The 15,933-nt window shown below is 28.9% G+C and overlaps 2 long non-coding RNA genes across 2 annotated transcripts; one reads left to right on the top strand and one right to left on the bottom strand.

Moving 5' to 3' along the window:
* Positions 1–5: 5 nt before the first annotated feature.
* LOC129951854 (uncharacterized) lies at positions 6–799 on the top strand. The gene is made up of 2 exons (XR_008782244.1): positions 6–376; positions 439–799. It is a non-coding gene; the product is annotated as an uncharacterized LOC129951854 (long non-coding RNA).
* Positions 800–4,613: 3,814 nt separating this feature from the next.
* On the bottom strand, positions 4,614–5,250 carry LOC129952100 (uncharacterized). The gene is made up of 3 exons (XR_008782270.1): positions 5,151–5,250; positions 4,947–5,038; positions 4,614–4,885 (listed from the first exon to the last, which is right to left on the bottom strand). It is a non-coding gene; the product is annotated as an uncharacterized LOC129952100 (long non-coding RNA).
* Between the last annotated feature and the right edge of the window lie 10,683 nt (positions 5,251–15,933).

Raw genomic sequence — 15,933 nt, 5'->3', positions numbered from 1 at the left:
TGATATTTTTATTATTATAGTTTTGTTTTTACTGTTGTTAGAAACACTTATAGCTGCTGGTGAAGCTAAATCTGAAGCCAATATGGAATTCCCTGATGGATGAATCATTAAATCCAGCATAAGAATCTGACTATATTAAATAAATTGCACAGCTTTATGAAGTATAGGAGATAGAAATATATAAAGCTTTCAATATCATTCAGCAGACATTAGTTACATTCGTTATTCCGAACAGAATAAATCAGCAGTAAATATGATTTCTCCAAGATTAGTTCTAGTATTTGCTTTGATAGCTGTAACGGTTGTTGTTGCTCTACCAGTGCCGGAAACAAATACACTTGATTCAAATATAATTGAAACAATAGAAAATTTAAAAGTATGTTTCAAATTTAATTAAATTTTAAAAAATCGTTACCTAATTTTTGTTTCTTTTTTTAGAAATCTGTTCGTGCAGAAAATAAAATTCCAGTAGTGAAAATAACTTTTAGAGAACTCAAAACACGAAATTGTGTGCCAAGACCTCAAATAGAAAATGGAGAAGTTATATACAATGAATATCAGCAAGTCTGTGATTATTATATTGTTGAGTATTAGTTAAGAAACATAAAATGTATTACTATGCTTAAAATTTTAAACTAGTCAATATAATTCTAAATATTAATATATTTGACCATAAGCTATTCGCAAACCATTTATATATTTTGTACTTAAACAAAAATTATGAATTATTGCTAAAGTAAGTTATTTATTAAACTTCGATAGAAGTAAAAATATGGAATAAAAGTTAATTGTAAAATGATGTGATTCATAGAAATACTTGACTATACTTCGATCCTTAAACTTATCTAGATTAATTTGATCCAACTTTCATGTTGTGCATTTCATTTAACTTGTTAGTTACATTTAAGATTGCCTTTATGCCTATTTTTACCATCAAAAATCATTCTGGCTTTCAATCTTAAATTCTAAAAATTCAAGTGGTGCAGAAAATATTTCAACTTGCAGATTATTTGGAAAATTTGAAAGGTAAAGTCACTCGCAGTACCAAAAAGAATTCAAGAAAAATTCCTTAGTTATTCATTTAGCAAAGGAAGAAAGTATCTTTAGGATTTTGAAAAAAAGGTGAAAAGCTGAAGATACTTAAAATTGTCTTTGAGGAAGTATGTACTCAAGACAAGCAAACCGGTGTTACTGATATCAGTTTCTTAGATTGTTTAAAAAGCGACAAATAAGTTCAAAAAAATCCGATATGATGAGTCCTTTTAAAAATAGCTCCGAAATAGTTGTTAACAGCATTATTGGCTTTTATCTTTCAGATTTTCTTAAAAATACGATTGGAGTTTAAAAGTCAAGTTTCATGGAGAATTGGAAATAAATAAGAAACATTTTTTTATCTCAAATTAAAAAAGAGGCTAAGATGCGACTCACACTGATAACTTCCCATCCAGTTTGTAGGTTTTCAAGAACCAAGACAGATATCGATTTCAAAAAAACTTTGTTATACAGATAATAGTGAAGAAATATGCAGAAAGGGTTCTCAAGAAAAGGGCGTGGGCGGTTTTTTTTACCATAGCAGTTAAAAAAATTACACATTTTGGTTATCCCTAAATATCTAACGATTCAAAAACGCTAGAGACTTGAATTAAATTTTATAATATATTGTTACGTGATACAAAACAAGATAATTTTTTGAAAACAATCCAAATAACGTTTTTTTTATAAATCAAATACTTTCAGTAAAGGTAAAAGGTTCTTAATTCGAAAATTTTACGAATACAAAATGATTTTATCTCCCAGACAATTTTGTGTAACGAAAAATAAAGTTTATGAGATCTGGTAAAATTTTGAGAAAAATCGAATTAACAGTTTTTTTAAACATTAATCAAAGTTGGTAAAAATTGAATTTCGACTGAAATATCTTTTTAAAAATTTGAGATAATGGCTTTAAACAACTTTTAACTTATAAGAAATATTGTTGTTCACATTTAAAAAATGTTGAGAAAAATCGAATTGACAGTTTTTTTACAAAAAAAAAAAAAAACCTTAACAAAAAAAATAATAAAAGTTAGTAAAAATTGATTTGCGACTCAAATATCTTTTTAAAACTCTGAGATATTGGCTTTAAATTGCTTTTGTCTATTAAAAAATTTTGTTGTCAATATTGAGTAATATTTTGAAAAAAGAAAAATCAAATTGACAGTTTTTTTACAAAAAATAAAAACCGAAACAAAATTAATAAAAGTTGGTAAAAAATGATTTTTGACTCAAATATCTCTTCAAAAATTTGAGATAATAGCTCCTTACTAATTTTTAATTATAAAAAGTATTGTTTTCAACATTAGGACAAATTTTAAGAAAAATCGAACTGACAGTTTTTTAACAAAAAATAAAAACCTTAAAAAGAAATATATAAAAGTTGGTAAAAATTGATTTTCGACTCAAATATCTTTTCAAAAATTGTAGATATTGTCTTTAAACTACTTTTATCTTTCAAAAAATATTGTTGTTGACATTCAGTTAAATTTTGAAAAAAATCGAATTGACAGTTTTTGTACAAAAAATTCAAAACCTAAACAAAAATTAACAAAAGTTGGTAAAAATTGATTTTCGACTCAAATATCTTTCCAAAAATTTGAAATATTGGCTTCAAACTATTTTTATCTAATAAGAAATATTGTTTTCAACATTCGATAAAATTTTGAAAAAAAACGAATTCACAGTTTTTTACAAAAAATAAAACTCTAAAAAAAAATAATACTAAAACTTGGTAAAAATTTACTTTCGACTCAAATAGCTTTTCAAAAATTAAAAATATTGGCTTCAAACTTATTTTATTTTACAGAAAATATTGTTTTCAATATTCAGTGATTTTTATATAAAAATCCAACAGTCTGTTTTTTCATAAAAAATAAAATCTACAAAAAATAGTACGCAAATTTGGTAAAAATTGATACGAGAACATATAGACAAACTTTTAAGCAAGATAAATCGACAGACGGGATGGGAAGTTATCAGTGTGGGTCGCATCCCAGCCTCTTTTTAATTTAACAAATCGGACCGATTACAATAACTTCCTATGGGAAGTTAAAATGTAATTGGGCACTTTCGAGTTTCGTTTTCAATACAATCTTTAAATCCGTTTAAATGATCAATGCTAAAGTTCCACTTTCTAACATCAAGTGCTCCATTAATTCATTCGCCTTTGCTTTGAAACGAAGTTTGGAGTAATTTGACATTAAGTTTGACACTTTACAAATAATTTATTTTACTGTGAAAAAAATTCAGATTTTGAAACGATTTTTAATTCATCTTAGTTTGAAGCCATCTTCCAATGGAATTTGACGGTTTATGTCTTGAGAGATTGAAAATAAACTATTGCAATTTCATTCCAGATGTTTGTCAAAAGAACTTTAATCGTAATTTTCCTGAGTTTTACAGGTTTCTTAATTCTTCGAGATTAAGGAAATTTGATAGTTTTAAGATTTACAGTTATGAAATACAATAGTTTTTTGATCTTGTAATATACAAATTTAAAGTTTTAATGTATGTAGTTAGCCAGATTGACATCTTTTGAAATTATGATTTTTGATTACAACTATCTACGTTCGATAGTATTGACATGAGAGCTCTGCTCTATTCTCTCAAGTACAATGATACCTTTATCATTAATTACAAGTCGACACATCACCTTCATTTAAGAATTTTTTGACATCGAAAGGTTGAATTAAATTGTTTCCAACCTTTATAGAGCAGCGAGAGATGGAAAAAATTTGGGAAAGATGCTAAAACTAGACACGGTGTCGATTTAATGTCCCAGTATTTTCCAGGATTTACCATAATGTAAATATTTGATCCACTGTCGACTTTCCTGGACAAAAAACAACACTGATAAAGATCAATCAGGTTATTGACTATGGACTTTTGACGTTAACATTTTCCGGCAGAGAACACTTTGTAAGCGCTGTTAAGTAGACTTAACCAGTCTATAGTTGGTGCAGTTTAGAGGGACTCCTTTTTTTAGTATCGGGCAAACAATATTGAGCTTCCGTTCCTCGGGCATGCTTCATTTCGACCATATTTTGCAGTTTTGAAGTTGAGGCATGTTTCTTACCAAATTGTTAAAGCTGTCTGATCCAGCGGCTTTTTAGACTTATGCTTAGATATGGCGATTCGTCTAAGTTGAGAAGACGTGATTGTTGGCTATATTAAATGGATCATCCTGTCTGACAGCGAAAGTCGTTTCGTCGTCGCCGTTATACAAATTGCAGAAGTTGTCCTTCCATATCCTTAGCATTGACTGCGGTTCTACTAATTTCACTTTGCAGCCTTCGGTTAAAAGTTTATGCTCTTAAAAACTTTATTTTACCTGCTCATACAATTTTCGAACTCGTTTTTGCTTTTAAACCTCTCATTATTACACCATTGGAAACCGAAAAAGTTCTTCGCGATCATCCAAAACTGCTTTAGTTTGGCAAACTGCTCATGCATGTTTTAACTATGTCAATTTGGTTAAGGAACGTTTATCAATCTATTTTTAAAAATTAAGAAACTGGCAACTAACATAATAGCTACCTTTTAAATCATGCACAATAGACAACCGCTCTTCAAACTTTATATCAAAATATTTCAAAACAAAAAATTGCAAAGCCAACGTCAATAAGTGGTGTTTATATTTTTGAATGAATCAACATTTTTTTTCAAGTAATTTCCACATCCCCATTCCACTTGTGTATAATTATGATAATCTCTGAAACAAAACGGAAATTATTTCAACATGATAACAACTACACTATGTTTACTTAATTGTTGTGGTGAATAACAAACTTTAAAGTTCATCAGAGTTGTAATTGATGTCACTTAACCCAGTTTGACAGTGAAGTAAACTCTTTAAATGAAAAACCAATAAAGCTATTGTTATATTTCACATTAAATATATGTGTACATACGTAAAGCCTCCTCCATTCCATTTATCCATTTATTCATGAATCGACGGATTTAACGAAGAACGCCTCTTGACCACTGACACCTTTTTATTTGGCTTAAATGAGAAATTAATATTAAAAAAAAAACACAAAAGCTAACAAACAATATAGCAATTATTTTTCAATTGCTTACTTAACGTCTATTAATTTATGATTTAATAAACCTACCTACTCGTACCTTGCCCATCAGAAGCCATTAAGTTATTGTTAGTACATCATCACTCGATGGATGATGTTTATATTCACATCAACAAAAGTTGTGTAAACGATGAACGCAACCGAGTGACGGCCAAACAAGCGCAGCCATTGGTTTTTGCAGACTCATTTTTTTCATCAGAAAGTGCGATTTAAAAGGCATCAGATAGGTAAACGATTAATGGATCAATTGGTTATGGATGGACTGTTAAATAATACTTATCATATCAATCAGGGTTTTATTTTTCTTCACACCTTCAAAAGTAGGTAAGTACCCTTATTGAATGTGGACAGTGAGTGTGAACATGTTGCATTACATGAAAATTGCTTGTAATTTTGAACCCAATAGAAATCGATTGATATTTCCGATCAAAAACATTCAAACAGATCTAGATCACAATTTGAGGACATTTTTGGTAAATTTTTGTTTTATATTGAGTTTAGTTTATATTGTTAAGTAAATAATACGTCCGAAACCTCAGCTAAGCAGTATGAAAGATTGATGGATTTTCAATACTGTTAAAACTGTTAGTGAAAAATTTGTCCCAAATGTCTCAAAGCCTTCAAAAATTTATTAACAGCGGTCAACTTACAAAGAAATTGTAAATTTCAAACAAAAGTTTTTTCAAAACTAGTATAACATTTTTACGAATATAAGATGCCAGTTTTGTTTAGACTGATTTTGTGGGAAAACGTTAGTTGCCACAGTGTAAATCTTAAGTAAAGGAACACACCTAGATTTTATTAATGTCAAATCACAACTTACAAAAAATCGGTATGGCAGGAAAACGTCAGTTGATTCAGTCACAGAATCTAAGACTTGTTGGCGATTGTTAGATCTCACAATAATGTCAAATCTTTCAGTCGAAAATGTATCCCATATGTCCTACAATCTTCTAAAACTATATTCTCAGCGGTCAACTTATAAATGAGTTGTGAATTTCAAACAACTTTAAAAAGATCATTTAGTAAAAGGAATAATACAAAAAACATAACAATATTTTGTTGAGTATTATTTTTGTTGATATTTATTTTTATATTGTTTTAAAAGGACTGCATTTAAAAAAAAAAAAAACAAATGTCTTCCTGTCAACGATTCAAACAAATTTGTGATATAATTTATCTGTCAAATCATATCCCAATTTTCAAACAGAAAATATTGTTAGAAGTATGATTATTAGCCATTGTTTTTTTGTCTAACAATTGAAAACTATTGTTATTATGTCAATAAAATGTTCACGTGTAATTGTTACGAATTTTGGAATTTGTGAGAACGATTTTGGATCGAAAATTGTAAGAAATTGTTTATCTGTCAAATTATCAATATTGACAAATGTATATAAATAATTAACGAAAGACAACAAAAAGTCGTTCCTAACTTAACTTAGAATATTAATAAGATTTGATGAGATAAGATTTTGAAAAACAAACTTTCAATTTGTTCAACTGTAAATTTAGCTAAATTTCAGCTTTTTATAAACTTAGTTGGCAAATCTTATATTTTATCTAAGCTATTTATAAAAAATGCCCATAGGAAGTTATTGTAATGGGTCCGATTTGTCAAATTGAAAATTTTGACATTTCTCGACGTTTCAAGGTCCCTAGAATCGAAATAAAAGATTTTTAGAAAGATGTCTGTGCGTGCGTGTGTACGAACGTTCGTACGTCCGTATGTCCGTACGTTCGCGACGTTTTTTTCGTCATCCATAGCTTAAGAACCAGAAGAGATATTAACTTCAAATAAATTTTGTTATACAGATAATAAGGCAGAAAGATGCAGAAAGTGCTCTCAAGAAAATTGCGTGGATGGTTTTTTTACCATAGCAGTTTGAAAAAAAGGTCAAAATTTTGGTTAACCCTTTATATCTTACGAACCAAAAACGCTAGAGACTTGAAATAAATTTTATATAATATATTGTAACGTGATACCAAACAGGTATATTTTTTGAAAAAAAATCAATGTAACGGTTTTTTTATAAATCAATAAAACTGAAAAAAAAAAATTTATCACCTCCAAAATTTTACTACTAAAATATGATTTCATCTCTAAAACAATTTTGTGCAACGAAGAATAATGTTTTAAACTCAATGAACTGTTAAATAATGAAAAAACTGACTATTGGATTTTTATAAAAAATAATACTTAATATCGAAAACAATATTTTCTGTAAAATAAAAAGAGTTGGTAGACAATATTTTTAATTTTTAAAAGCTTTTTGAGTAGTAAGAAAATTTTTACCAAGTTGTAGTGTTTTTTTGTTAGGTTTTTATTTTTTGTAAAAAAAAACTGCCAATTCGATTTTTGACAACAATATTTCTTAAAGGAAAAAGGTAGTTTAAAGCCAATATCTCAAATTTTTAAAAAGATATTTGTGTCGAAAATCAACTTTGACCAACTTTTGTTAAATTTTCTTTTAAAATTTATTTGTTTTGTAAAAAATTGTCAATTTGATTTTTCTCAAAATTTTTTCAAAATATTGACAACTATATTTTTTTTATAGACAAAAGTAATTTAAAGCCAATATCTCAGAATTTTGAAAAGATATCTGAGTCGCATATCAATTTTTACCAACTTTTATTATTGTTTTTTTGTTAAGGTTTTAATTTTTTGTAAACAAAACTGTCAATTCGATTTTACTCAAAATTTTTCTGAATGCGAACAACAATATTTCTTATAAGTTAAAAGTTGTTTAAAGCCATTATCTCAGATTTTTGAAAAGATATTTGAGTCGAAATTCAATTTTTACCAACTTTGAGTAATGTTTTTAAAAAACACTGTAAATTCGATTATTCTCAAGATTTTACCAGATCTTAAAAACTTTATTTTTCGTTGCACAAAATTGTTTGGAAGTTAAATCATTTTGTATTCGTAAAATTTTCGAATTTAGAACCTTTTTTCAGTATTTGATTTATAAAAAAAAACTCTAATTGGATTGTTTTCAAAAAAATACTTGTTTTGTACCACGTTATAATATATTATATAAAATTTAATTCAAGTCTCTAGCGTTTTTAGTTCGTAAGATATTTAGGGTTAACCAAAATTTGTATCTTTTTTTTAAACTGCTATGGCAAAACTAAGGTTCTTGAGAACCCTTTCTGCATCTTTTTGCCTTTTTACCAGTATAACAAAAGCATTTGAAGTCGATATCTCTTCTGATTCTTGAGCTACGGACAACGAAAAAAACGTCGCAATCGTACGGACGTACGAACGTACGTACACACGCACGCATAGACTTCTTTCTAAAAATATTTTATTTTGACTCTAGGAACTTTGAAACGTCGAAAAATCTCAAAATTTTCAATTTGACACATCGGATTCATTACAATAACTTCCTATGAGAAGTTTAAAATTGGAATTTGATTAGGCCACTTCAGATTTTTAAATCTCAACGATTTCTGGGTTTTCAGAAATATAAACGAAATTGCTCACTTTTTCTGTCAGAAATCAGAGAACTGAATTTTTATGATTCATTTTGGTTTTGTTTTGAAACATTGAAAATACCACTGATTTTGACATTTTATTGCTCCCAGCATTTTCTGTCTCTTTTATCTTTCAAGCGCTAAGCATGAGTCGTTTCAAAAGAGTTCAAGAAACACAATTTCTTCCACAAAAATATTCAGTTTTCGTTCGTTTTTTTTTATAAGCAAGTGTGATACAGAAGGTTTGTTTTTAGAACTAAACCAAGTGTTGACACCTGTCAGCTCCGTTGTCAAAAAAACACTATCACTTATTTAATCAATTAATATTTGGTCTCATTTCAAAATAATTAGACGAACATTCCATTTTATTGCAATTTGAGACTGTGACTTTACGCTCACGTCATATAATTGTCATCAAAACCACAAGTGCAAATTCAAAACACACTGTCATCTCTAAGGCTCTGATTCGTTATCTTAGCTATCTATTTTTGTTAAGACATTATAAAGAAGTTTGGAACTTCGTACCTTCAACAAGACCCTCATATCTCATTTTAAAGTAAGGAGAAAACTAAATTTAAGAAAGTTATTTTATTTAAAAGGTTTGAAATTAAGGAAATTACATAATTCATAAGCTATTATCATAATAATATAAGTGTTCTACATATTTTCCTCTTTTTCTAGCAATCAGGAACAATCGCCCTCGAGCCGGAGAGAGGTTCTTCAGTCTTCACTTCATAGGGTATAATATTGCAATTTACATACAAAACACCAAGGACAGAAAAAATAACTGTTCATTCTGTTAAAAGTTTTATACAAGAAAGTATAATATGCGACATTGTCCCTTCACAGAAAAACATTTAAATTATGTATGTACCAAATGTCTATTTAAAAAAAAGAAAAAGAAAATATATAATTTTCACTTTCAAAAACTTCTTGAGACAAATAAAAATGTATATTACATAAAATTTTTGATGTTCTTTCCATGAATTTAATTTAATCATCATTCTCCTTTCACTGCATAAAGATTAAGCTTAAAAAATGGAGGAAACTAAAATTAAATCAACACTTTTTCAAAATTGTTCCCCGCAGTCGATGTAATGGTTTCGGATAATATGTTTATTAGAATAGAAGAACATAGAAACAAAAAAGTTAAGAAATTTACAATTCTAATTAATTCTTTTATCCGTGTTATTATAATGAAAGTATCCTTTTTTTGCGATTCGTTTAATTCTCTGTCTAATAAAATAAAAATAAATGTCATATAACAGGAAAAATTTTGATTTGTGTAATATCCGGATCTGTTAAATGGATTTTCGAAAAAAAATGAAAAGGATGACAAGCGATATCCTTTTGGGGTTTGTTATTTTTCTTAAGAGTGAATAAATTACAGATACACTCCAGGTCCTTTTATAGTCCTTATGTATTTTTAAATGAAGTTTTTCCACCCCAATATTTGAGGAAATATATTGAAATTACATCAGGGATTAATGTAACATTTTCGAAAGTGACATCTGTGCTTCGGGAATTGACAGGTGGATTGGAGAATTTTAATACATGTCCTTTATTTTTTGAAAATGCGTATTATTTTTTACCAATTTGAGTGATTTTTAGTAGACTGTATTAGTACTTATACTTTAAATTACTTCATTAGTTTGCTCCATCCGTTTTGAAATGTGTAAACAATTTCAAAATGTATTTATTAGAAAATTTTCTGTTTCAAAACTTATTTTAGAAGTCTTCCTTTAATTTATAAAGGGTGTCCCAAAATTAACGCAAGATTTGAATTAAATAGAAAACGCCGTTTTTAGTCTTTTGATAGTTATATTTTTATTGACTCGTAAGGGTTATGTATGGAATAACACATCGGACAAATGGCCCCCACGGCTTTGCATGCACATGCGCACTCTTTTGTTGAAATGTTCCATGACCATTCTGCATAAATGTGGCTGAATTTCGTTGATGCAGCGTTGAATCCCTCCTTTAACGCACGGGTGGTTGTGGGCTTGTTTACATAGACTTGTGATTTCAAATAACCCCATAAAAAGAAGTCTAATGGTGTTAAATCACACGATCTAGGAGGCCAATTTTGATCACCGAAACGAGAGAGTACACGACCTGGAAATGTCTCATGCAGTAATTGAATTGTTTCACGGGCTGTATGACATGTGGCACCGTCTTGTTGAAACCACATATTGGACACATCAATATCATCCAATTTTGGCAGAAAGAACTGTGTAATCATGTCGCGATATCGAGCACCAGTAACAGTCACTGCTTGACCAGCATCATTTTCAAAAAAATATGGCCCAATTATGCCTCCAGCCCAAAATCCACACCATACAGTCACGCGTTGTGGATGCATTTGTTTTTCGGCAATCACATGTGGGTTCTCCGAACCTCAAATGCGGCAATTTTGGCGATTGACAAAGCCATCAAGATGAAAATATGCTTCATCGCTTAGGATGATTTTGCTCGAAAAATCAGGGTCCATTTGTTGATGTTCAATAATCCATTCTTCTCTGTCCATGGTCATTAGGCTTCAATTGTTGTGTTAATTGAATTTTGTAAGCATGAAGACACAAATCTTTGGGGAGTATACGCTGTAGAGAGGTTCTTGAAATTTGCAATTCCTGTCCACGACGTCGAATTGAGGTTCGTGAATTGTCAGCAACACTCTCACGTACTGATTCGACATTCACATTTGAACGGCTTGTTTTTGGACGACCAGTGTGTTTGGCGTCTCCAAAGGATCCAGTCTTCATGAATTTTTCAATTAATCTCTTCACAGTTGACGAAGTTAAAACACTATTCCGACCATATTTTGTATGAAATTTTCGAACTGCAGCCGCCAAGCTTTCACTATTTTTGAATTTTTTTTTTAATAATGAAGACACGTTGTTTTATCACAAATGGCGGCAAATTCAAATCTTGCGTTAATTTTGGACACCCTTTATAAATGACAGTATTTTAGAATTTGATACATAATGACAGATAGCTTAAGAGTAGAAAAAAAAAACTCTCCTAAGTGACGAGTTTGACGTTTAGGAATGTCGTGATCCAATATAAGTCTGTCTTTCTCTGAATTCATTTTACTATTTTTATTATTAACCGGGTAGTTTTGTATCTTTCTCTTTAGAACTTCAGAATAAAATTAAAAAACACTTTTCACAGCGACCAACGAATTAACTAATATTCGTCCATTATGTCATTCTTAACACATGGTTTTCTTTATTAGTCATTACAGATGCACAACAAAGACGGGAAAGAAATTTTAGGTTAAGACGAAAGTGAACATTTTAATAGTTGAAGTGTGGATCATAAGTGGAACGTGACTTTAGTTTGACAGTTCGTTCCAAGCAGATTGCAATTTGCGACGAACAAAATGTTTTCTAAAAATGATCTTATTTTCGCTATACAAATGTTAATTTGCTATATGTTAAAATAAATGCAAGTATTTTAGAATTAAATAAAAGTGAAGTGTGGATCATGAGTGAAACGTGACTTGAGTTTGACAGTTGGTTACAAACAGATTGCAATTCGCGACGAACAAAATGTTTTCTAAAAATTTTCTTATAAATAAAATATATATTATAGTTTTCATTCTTAAGTCGTTGGTCGCTCTTATGTGAATAGCAATAAACAGCACAAAATTATTTTAGAAAAAAGAGGCTGGGATGCGACCCACACTGATAACTTCCCATCACGTCTGTCGATTTGTCTTGCTTAAAAGTTTGTCTATATGTACTCGTATCAATTTTTACCAAATTTGCATACAATTTTTTGTAGATTTTATTTTTATGAAAAAAGGACTATTGGATTTTTATGTTAAAATTACTGAATATTGAAAACAATATTTTCTGTGAAATAAAATAAGGTTGAAGCCAATATTTTTAATTTTTGAAAAGCTATTTGAGCCGAAAGTAAATTTTTACCAAGTTTTAGTATTGTTTTTTTTAAGAGTTTTATTTTTTGTAAAAAAAGTGTCAATTCGAATTTTTTAAAAATTTTACCAAATGTTGAAAACAATATTTCTTATAAGATAAAATAAGTTTGAAGCCAATATTTAAAATTTTTGAAGAGACATTTGAGTCGAAAATCAATTTTTACCAACTTTTATACATTTTTTTTTAGGTTTTTATTTTTTGTAAAAAAAACTGTATATTCGATTTTTCTCAAAATTTGTCCTATTGTTGAAAACAATATTTTTTATAAGCAAAAATCGAAAATTTTTTTTTTATTCTACTTTTGTTAATTTTTTTTTCGGTTTTCAATTTTTTGTAAAAAAAACTGTCAATTCGATTTTTTCAAACTTTAACTGAATGTTGACAATAAGATTTTTTAAAAGATAAAAGTAAATTTAAGCCAATATCTCAAAGTTTTGTAAAGATATTTGAGTCGAAAATTAATTTTTACCAATTTTTATAAATTTTTTTAGGTTTTTATTTTTTGTAAAAAAACTGTCAATTCGATTTTTCTCAACATTTTTCAAAATGTCAATATTTCTTATAAGATAAAATAAGCTTGAAGTATAAATTGCAAGTTTTTGAAAAGATATTTGAATCGATATTCAATTTTTACGAACTTTGAGTAATTTTTTTTTAGATTTTTATTTAAAAAAAAAAAAAACTGTCAGTTGGATTTTTCTCAAAATTTTATCAGATGTCAAAAACATTATTTTTCGTTGCACAAAATTGTTTTAGAGATGAAATCATATTTCAGTCGTAAAATTTTGGAGGTGACAATTTTTTTTTCAGTTTTATTGATTTATAAAAAAACCGTTATATTGATTTTTTTTTAAAAAAAATATACTGGTTTTGTATCACGTTACAATATATTATATAAAATTTAATTCAAGTCTCTAGCGTTTTTTTACGTACGAACGTACGTACACACGCACGCACAGACATCTTTCTAAAAATCTTTTATTTCGACTCTAGGGACCTTGAAACGTCGAGAAATGTCAAAATTTTTAATTTGACAAATCGGACCCATTACAATAACTTCCTATGGGAAGTTAAAAATAAAATAGAATTAAATTCTTTAAAATTTCGGTTTGAATCTGCAAATAATTTAGTTTCTTTGAACAGTATAAAAAAGCATCTTTTATCTAAGTTTTTGACACTTTGTTGTTCAAATATTGGATGTCATTATATTCTCCGGTAGGGGCGTGACTATCGATATAGTGTCGCCATAGTTAGTTGCTTTCCGCACCGCCTAGAAGTCAGTGCTGGTACTAATACGCGTAAATAGAGAATTAATAAATAAACACATAATAATATTCTTTTGCAATCAGAATATTAATATCCGTTGTTATAAAATTATTTTGTTATTTATGTTTTTCGCGGCGCTTTTTCTCTTATTTTTTATTGGAAATGCAATTAATGTCAAATCGGAAAATAATCTGTATTTAATTGAAGGTTCACGCGCTCACTACCAGGTGTCGTGACTCCATGTATCAATAATAACATACTTTTCAATTTCCATATTGATTTAAAGTTTGACGAAGTCAATTCTAAGATCTATTTTGAAGTCGGTATGTAAAGTCTTTCACTTATTTCCGTAGTTGCATTGACTGAAAGTGGACTAAAAGTCTTAAATTGTTGTTAAAGTTAATTCAAAATGGCGTCTGATACTGACATTTTTTCTAATAACATTATTAACATGGCTTTTAATAACTGCCTAATATTTATTTATTCCCTTTTGCGGTCTTAATACTTATACTACACCAAGTCTTATACCAAACCACTTTTTCTTATTTTTCACATCGATCATTATTCCAATGAATCCAAAGAGAATTTTAAATTGTTCATCAATCCAAAGCTGAAAAATAAAAACAAGGTACATATAACACCTTTCAATCTCAGACGGTCAGACTTTTATATAGGAAATGGTAAAGGTAATACAATTTAAAAAAAGTGTCCTAAAATAACACACAATCAAAGACTTTCTGTTTTTCCTCATCCATTAATTTAAAATTCCATCGATTTTGCAATCATAAATTCAGATTTCACACTGCTCATCTGTGAAATTGGATTTTACAATTCGAATTGAATGATTAATGTTCGAACGTGTGTCTCCTTCTTGAAATGGCATTACCTTTAGCCATAAGCCAATAGCCAGAACCAGATGAGTGTATGTTTTAGATACTTATGTCAAAATTTGTTAAGTCAGTTAGACAAAAAATGATAGATTCAATGGAATGTTTGGAATGTTTGTACGAATAATTCGATTCAATCCAAATTATTTATACTTTCTTCTTCTTTTTGATTGTTTGAGGAAGAAAGGTTTTTACATCATTCAGATCCAGAGCTGATCTATATCTCAGTTATTTTTTTTCTTTCTATTTTACAAACGACAGGAACTTTATTGAAGGTGGTTAACGGAAATGTTTTCAAATCGTAATTTGCATCAACTCCAGCTCCAGTTTCAGCACACCTTTCACTTTAAGGCCATACGATGCTGTTGTCGTGGATAGGTGAAAGGAATTTCAGATGTGGAGTAGCTTTATATATGTGCCATATGCACACAGTAAACCAAACCACAATGCAGATATGGCCAGTGAACAGAGCTGGAAGAAGGTATTTGTGAGGCCTTGAATAGATTTTTGACGGTGCCCTTTCCATTCAGAGATTTCAAATTAAGTAAAAGCTATAAAGCTTACTTTTTACGAAACAGTATCTTAGTTCATTTGCACACCATTAAAATGAGACGTCAAAATGAGCAATTTCAAAATAATTCAATGCAAATGTGGACTTTAGGTGTCAAAATGACAGTTTCTGTTATCGTCGACATAAATAAGACTTAAAGTTGAAAAATTTCAAAAAAAACCAATGCGAATGTGAACTTTAAATGTCAAAATGATAGTTGATGTTAATCTTAACACAAATTAGACATTAAAATGAGCAATTTCAAAATAGGCCAATGAGAATGTGAACTTGAAATGTCAAAATGACAGTTGCTGTTACCCTCAACATAAATTGAAACTTCAAAACAAAATGAATTTTGCTGTCATTCTCAACATAATTGAGACTTAAATATAAACAACTTAAAAATAGTCAATTAGAATGTGAAATTTATCCGGTAAAATGACAGTTGCTGCTATTCTCAACCTAAATAAGACTTCAAAATGAGCAACTTCAAAATACTCAAATACGAATGTGAATTTTACTTGTCAAAATGACAGTTTCTCATTTTATTAATTTAATCGAGGCGTCATAATGAGCAGTTTCAAAATAATCCAATATGAATATGAAGTTTTAAGGTCGAACTGACAGTTTTGTTATCCTCTTAACAACATACATAAATGAGGCTTCAAAATGAGCAACTTTCAAAAAGG

The sequence above is a fragment of the Eupeodes corollae genome, chromosome 3 (assembly GCF_945859685.1).
Source record: "Eupeodes corollae chromosome 3, idEupCoro1.1, whole genome shotgun sequence".
NCBI lineage: Eukaryota > Metazoa > Arthropoda > Insecta > Diptera > Syrphidae > Eupeodes > Eupeodes corollae.
The sequence above is the reverse complement of the archived record's forward strand: the minus strand, read 5'-3'. Positions and strand labels throughout refer to the sequence as shown.